General features: G+C 46.5%; 1 long non-coding RNA gene across 1 annotated transcript; it reads right to left on the bottom strand.

The window, feature by feature from the left end:
• Nucleotides 1–2724: 2724 nt before the first annotated feature.
• Nucleotides 2725–6343, bottom strand: LOC124030734. Its single transcript, XR_006838020.1, has 2 exons — nucleotides 5629–6343; nucleotides 2725–3714 (listed from the first exon to the last, which is right to left on the bottom strand). It is a non-coding gene; the product is annotated as an uncharacterized LOC124030734 (long non-coding RNA).
• Nucleotides 6344–6391: the final 48 nt, after the last annotated feature.

The following is a 6391-nucleotide window of genomic DNA, read 5'->3' as shown; positions in this document are numbered from 1 at the left end:
AAAAAAGGTCCAAGAACACAGTGGCCTCCAACATTCTGAAATGGAAGAAGTTTGGAACCACCAAGACTCTTCCTAGAGCTGGCCGCCTGGGCAAACTGAGCAATCAGGGAAGAAGGGTCTTGGTCAGGGAGGTGACCAAGAACCTGATGGTCACTTGACAGAGCTCCAGAGTTCCTCTGTGGAGATGGGAGAACTTTCCAGAAGGACAACCATCTCTGCAACACTCCATCAATCAGGCCGTTATGGTAGAGTGGCCAGATGGAAGCCACTCCTCAGTAAAAGGCACATGACAGCCCGCTTGGAGTTTGCCAAAGACAGGTGTGATGAAACCCTGATTGAACAGGATTTAACTTTTTGGCGTGAATGCCAAGCATCACGTCTGGAGGAAAACTGGCACAATCCCTATGGTGAAGCATGGTGGTGGCAGCATCATGCCGTGGGGAGGTTTTACAGCGGCAGGGACTGGGAGACTAGTCAGGATCGAGGTGAAGATGAACGGAATAAACTAGAGAGATCCTTGATGAAAACCAGCTCCAGAGCGCTCAGGACCTCAGACTGAGGCGAAGGTTCACCTTCCACCAGAACAAAAACCCTAGCCACACAGCCAAGACAACGCAGGAGTGGCTTCGAGACAAGTCTTTGAATGTCCCTGAGTGGCCCAGCCAGAGCCTGGACTTGAACCCGATCAAATCTCTGGAGAGACCTGAAAATAGCTGTGCAGCGACACTCCCCATCCAACCCGACAGAGCTTGGAGAGGGTCTGCAGATCCCCAAATAGAGGTGTGCCAAGCTTGTAGCATCATACCCAAGAAGAGTTGAGGCTGTAATCGCTGCCAAAGGTGCTTCAACAAAGTACTGAGTAAAGGGTCTGAATACTTAGGTAAATGTGTTTCATTTTGCTTAATCATTATGCAGTATTGTGATGTCATTATGAGGTACTGTGATGTCGTTATGGGGTACTGTGATGTCGTTATGGGGTACTGTGATGTCGTTATGGGGTACTGTGATGTCCTTATGAGGTACTGTGATGTCCTTATGAGGTACTGTGATGTCGTTATGGGGTACTGTGATGTCGTTATGGGGTACTGTGATGTCGTTATGGGGTACTGTGTGAAGATTGATGAATGTAATCCATTTTAGAATAAGGCTGTAACGTAGCAAAATGTGAAAAAAGTCAAGGGGTCTGAATACTTTCATTAGACAGACAGGACACAGCCATCTGGCTGGCATCAGCTGCTAACGGTTGGCTAACGGTTGGCTAGGTTACGGGAGTGGTATAGGTAAGATGTACACTTTGCTGTGCCAGTATAGGTAAGCTGTATACTCTGCTGTGCCAGTATAGGTAAGCTGTATACTCTGCTGTGCCAGTATAGGTAAGCTGTATACTCTGCTGTGCCAGGATAGGTAAGCTGTATACTCTGCTGTGCCAGGATAGGTAAGCTGTATACTCTGCTGTGCCAGGATAGGTAAGCTGTATACTCTGCTGTGCCAGGATAGGTAAGCTGTATACTCTGCTGTGCCAGGATAGGTAAGCTGTATACTCTGCTGTGCCAGGATAGGTAAGCTGTATACTCTGCTGTGCCAGGATAGGTAAGCTGTATACTCTGCTGTGCCAGGATAGGTAAGCTGTATACTCTGCTGTGCCAGGATAGGTAAGCTGTATACTCTGCTGTGCCAGGATAGGTAAGCTGTATACTCTGCTGTGCCAGGATAGGTAAGCTGTATACTCTGCTGTGCCAGGATAGGTAAGCTGTATACTCTGCTGTGCCAGGATAGGTAAGCTGTATACTCTGCTGTGCCAGGATAGGTAAGCTGTATACTCTGCTGTGCCAGGATAGGTAAGCTGTATACTCTGCTGTGCCAGGATAGGTAAGCTGTATACTCTGCTGTGCCAGGATAGGTAAGCTGTATACTCTGCTGTGCCAGGATAGGTAAAATCAGAGCAAGAAAAGCAAGGTAACTGGTATTTTTGACTACCCAGGAGATGGATATAATCTTTGTTAACTTGTTCTAGGTGGTTGGGATCATCTCAGTAAACTATGGGGGTTGGGATCATCACTATGGGGGTTGGGATCATCTCAGTAAACTATGGGGGTTGGGATCATCACTATGGGGTTGGGATCATCACTATGGGGGTTGGGATCATCACTATGGGGGTTGGGATCATCACTATGGGGGTTGGGATCATCACTATGGGGTTGGGATCATCACTATGGGGGTTGGGATCATCACTATGGGGGTTGGGATCATCACTATGGAGGTTGGGATCATCACTATGGGGGTTGGGATCATCTCAGTAAACTATGGGGGTTAGTTGGAGGCATTCTGTCAGGTAGAAGACATGTTTGTGGCGTCCAGTTGTTCCACAGAGAGAAGAGATGACAGAACTATTTTCCACCATAATTTGCAAATAAATTCATAAGAAATCCTACAATGTGATTTTCTGGATTTTTTCCCGCATTTTGTCTGTCATAGTTGAAGTGAACCTATGATGGAAATTACAGGCCTCTCTCATCTTTTTAAGAGGGAGAACTTGCACAATTGGTGGCTGACTAAATACTTTTTGCCCCACTGTAGATGCTTTTCTAATGGCGGATTTCTCCTTTAAAAACATGATAATCACTACAGACTGATCTGATCAGTCAGAGAAGAAGAACGGACCAGAGAAAACAAGAACAGCATTATCATTGCAATTTAAAAAAAATATCAGTGTTGAGTGAAGAATATGTTCTGCTCATTATAATACTGGTAAAACAATCAGGGAGAATATGTTCTGCTCATTATAATACTGGTAAAACAATCAGGGAGAATATGTTCTGCTCATTTTAATACTGGTAAAACAATCAGGGAGAATATGTTCTGCTCATTTTAATACTGGTAAAACAATCAGGGAGAATATGTTCTGCTCATTATAATACTGGTAAAACAATCAGGGAGAATATGTTCTGCTCATTATAATACTGGTAAAACAATCAGGGAGAATATGTTCTGCTCATTATAATACTGGTAAAACAATCAGGGAGAATATGTTCTGCTCATTGTAACACTAGTTAACAATCAAAGTGATTCTCATTGAGTTGTGAGTATTAGAGCAACACAAACCCAGATACTAAAACAGCATTCAGCACCAATAGAACCCCTCCTGTCAGTGTCCAGGGGCTAAAATAGAGAAGATCTGGTGAACTGGGAGGTCAATGATTTCACTTAGCCAACATCAAGAGACAGTAGGGTTCTGGTGGAATCAGTCCAGACAGTAGGGTTCTGGTGGAATCAGTCCAGACTGTAGAGTTCAGATACTGTGGTATGTCTGGGTCAGTTCAGCCCTGGTGTTCTGGTACTGTGGTATCTCTGGGTCAGTTCAGCCCTGGTGTTCAGATACTGTGGTATCTCTGGGTCAGTTCAGCCCTGGTGTTCAGATACTGTGGTATCTCTGGGTCAGTTCAGCCCTGGTGTTCTGGTACTGTGGTATCTCTGGGTCAGTTCAGCCCTGGTGTTCAGATACTGTGGTATCTCTGGGTCAGTTCAGCCCTGGTGTTCTGGTACTGTGGTAGCTCTGGGTCAGTTCAGCCCTGGTGTTCAGATACTGGTGGTATCTCTGGGTCAGTTCAGCCCTGGTGTTCTGGTACTGGGGAGGGTACCAGTCCAGATTAGCCGTGAGAGGAGAAGATGGGTCTACTGATGTTACTGTTGGTCGTCATGGCGTTCAGCTCCCACCTACATGGAACACAGAGACCCAGACAGGAGAGAGACCCAGACAGGAGACCCAGACAGGAGAGACCCAGACAGGAGAAAGAGACAGGAGACCCAGAAAAGAGACCCAGACAAGAGTGACCGACCCAGACAGGAGAGAGAGAGCCCAGACAGGAGACACACGGAGAGAGACAGAGATCCAGACAGGAGACAAGAGACCCAGAGAGGAGACAAGAAACCCAGACAGGAGACCCAGACAGGAGACCCAGACAGGAGACCCAGACAGGAGACACAGAAAGAGAAAGTCAATGCGTAACAATTGGCTATATCAACATCCTTTGTCATTCATTGAGGACCTCTGGTTGTTTGTTCTCTCAGTGATTCTGTAGGCCAGGCTCAGGGAAGCCTCACTGAGGCTTTGAGTAAGCTGTAACATGACAATCAGGGAGCAGCACAACTAGTGGTGAGGGTTACAGAGGGAGACTAGAGAGGCTGAGGGTTAGGGAGAGAGACTGATGAGACTAGAGAGGCTGAGGGTTAGGGAGAGAGACTGATGAGACTGGACAGGGTAAGGGAGAGAGACTGATGAGACTAGAGAGGGTGAGGGCTAGGGAGAGAGACTGATGAGACTGGAGAGGGTAAGGGAGAGAGACTGATGAGACTAGAGAGGGTGAGGGCTAGGGAGAGAGACTGATGAGACTAGAGAGGCTGAGGGTTACAGAGGGAGACTAGGGGGAGTGAGATGAGAGCTGGCCTGATGACAGGTCCCTGGTTGTTTTCACTGGCTCGCCTTTCAAACTCACTCCCTCCCTTTCTCTCTCTCTTGTAACACACTCTTTCTGACTTGCTGGAAGCGTGTGTGAGGAGGGGGATGACTCCAGTGTGTTGTGGGACAGGGGGTGATTGGCATGGGGGTTGAAGATCAGTCACTGGGACCCGCCTGATCCCACCAGAGTGGTGTGTGTGTTCACACACACGGATTCAGTTAATTATCAGGTGAACATTAGTAGTGGTAGCAGATAAACGTGTTGACTAGCAGAACATTAGCATGGAAAATAAAACCTTTTACTGGACGAGACTGACGATGCTGTCAAGCACACAAAGATATAATAACGCAACCACTAGGAGGAAGAGGACGACAGAAGAGGAGAGGAGAAAAGTAGAGAGAAAGAGAGAAAGAGGAGAGAAAGAGGAGTGGCGAGAGAAAGAAGTACAAGAGAGAAATGGAGAGAGAACAAGGAGAAGAGAATGAGGAGGAGAGAGGAGAGAAGAGAACGAGGAGGAGAGAAGAGGAAGGAGAAATGAGGAGGAGAGAAGAGAACGTGGAGAGAAGAGAGTAGAGAGTAGAAAATAAAGATGAGGAGGAGAGGAAAGAAGGAGAGAAGGGAAGAGACAAGTAGAGGAGAGGAAAGAAGGAGAGAAGGGAAGAGGCAAGTAGAGGAGAGGAAAGAAGGAGAGAAGGGAAGAGGAAAGTAGAGGAGGAAAGAAGGAGAGAAGGGAAGAGGCGAGGAGAGGAAAGAAGGAGAGAAGGGAAGAGGCAAGTAGAGGAGAGGAAAGAAGGGAAGAGGCAAGTAGAGGAGAGGAAAGAAGGAGAGAAGGAAAGAGGCAAGTAGAGGAGAGGAAAGGAGGAGGAAGAGAAAAGAGTAGATAGAAAGATTTGAGGAGAAGAGAAGGAGAGGAAGAGAAAGAGTAGATAGAAAAAGTTGAGGAGAAGAGAAGGAGAGGAAGAGAAAAGAGTAGATAGAAAGAGTTGAGGAGAAGAGAGTGTGGTAGTACTAGTTGGTCCAGACTAGTTAATAATAGCTAGCTTGGGTCAGGGGTTAAAGGTTAGGGGAAGGGGTTACCTGAGGTTGTGTGGTAGACCACCCTGGCCCAGACTAGTTAATAACAGTTAGCTTGCGTTAGGGTCAGGGGTTAAGGGTTAGGGGAAGGTGTTACCTGATGTCGTGTGGTAGTCCCTGCTGGTCCAGACTGTAGTTAATAACAGCAAGCTTGCATAACGTCTTCAGATTAGGACCTGAGACAGGAAAGGATATTAACACCTTTAACATTGCCATCAGGCAGAGCTAATCACACACAGAGACAGAGAGACGGACACAGAGAGACACAGATACAGAGAGACACAGATACAGAGAGACACAAAGAGACAGAGAGACGGACACAGAGAGACAAAGAGACAGTCTGTTTACTATAACCAGTAGAGGTCTGGATGATGATCCAGTCTGTTTACTATAACCAGTAGAGGTCTGGATGATGATCCAGTCTGTTTACTATAACCAGTAGAGGTCTGGATGATGATCCAGTCTGTTTACTATAACCAGTAGAGGTCTGGATGATGATCCAGTCTGTTTACTATAACCAGTAGAGGTCTGGATGATGATCCAGTGTGTTTACTATAACCAGTAGAGGTCTGGATGATGATCCAGTGTGTTTACTATAACCAGTAGAGGTCTGGATGATGATCCAGTGTGTTTACTATAACCAGTAGAGGTCTGGATGATGATCCAGTGTGTTTACTATAACCAGTAGAGGTCTGGATGATGATCCAGTGTGTTATCTATAACCAGTAGAGGTCTGGATGATGATCCAGTGTGTTATCTATAACCAGTAGAGGTCTGGATGATGATCCAGTGTGTTTACTATAACCAGTAGAGGTCTGGATGATGATCCAGTGTGTTATCTATAACCAGTAGAGGTCTGG

This window comes from Oncorhynchus gorbuscha, unplaced genomic scaffold, assembly GCF_021184085.1.
Source record: "Oncorhynchus gorbuscha isolate QuinsamMale2020 ecotype Even-year unplaced genomic scaffold, OgorEven_v1.0 Un_scaffold_14637, whole genome shotgun sequence".
NCBI classification, from domain to species: domain Eukaryota; kingdom Metazoa; phylum Chordata; class Actinopteri; order Salmoniformes; family Salmonidae; genus Oncorhynchus; species Oncorhynchus gorbuscha.
Note: the sequence above shows the minus strand (reverse complement) of the source record. Positions and strands in the feature narration are given on the sequence as shown.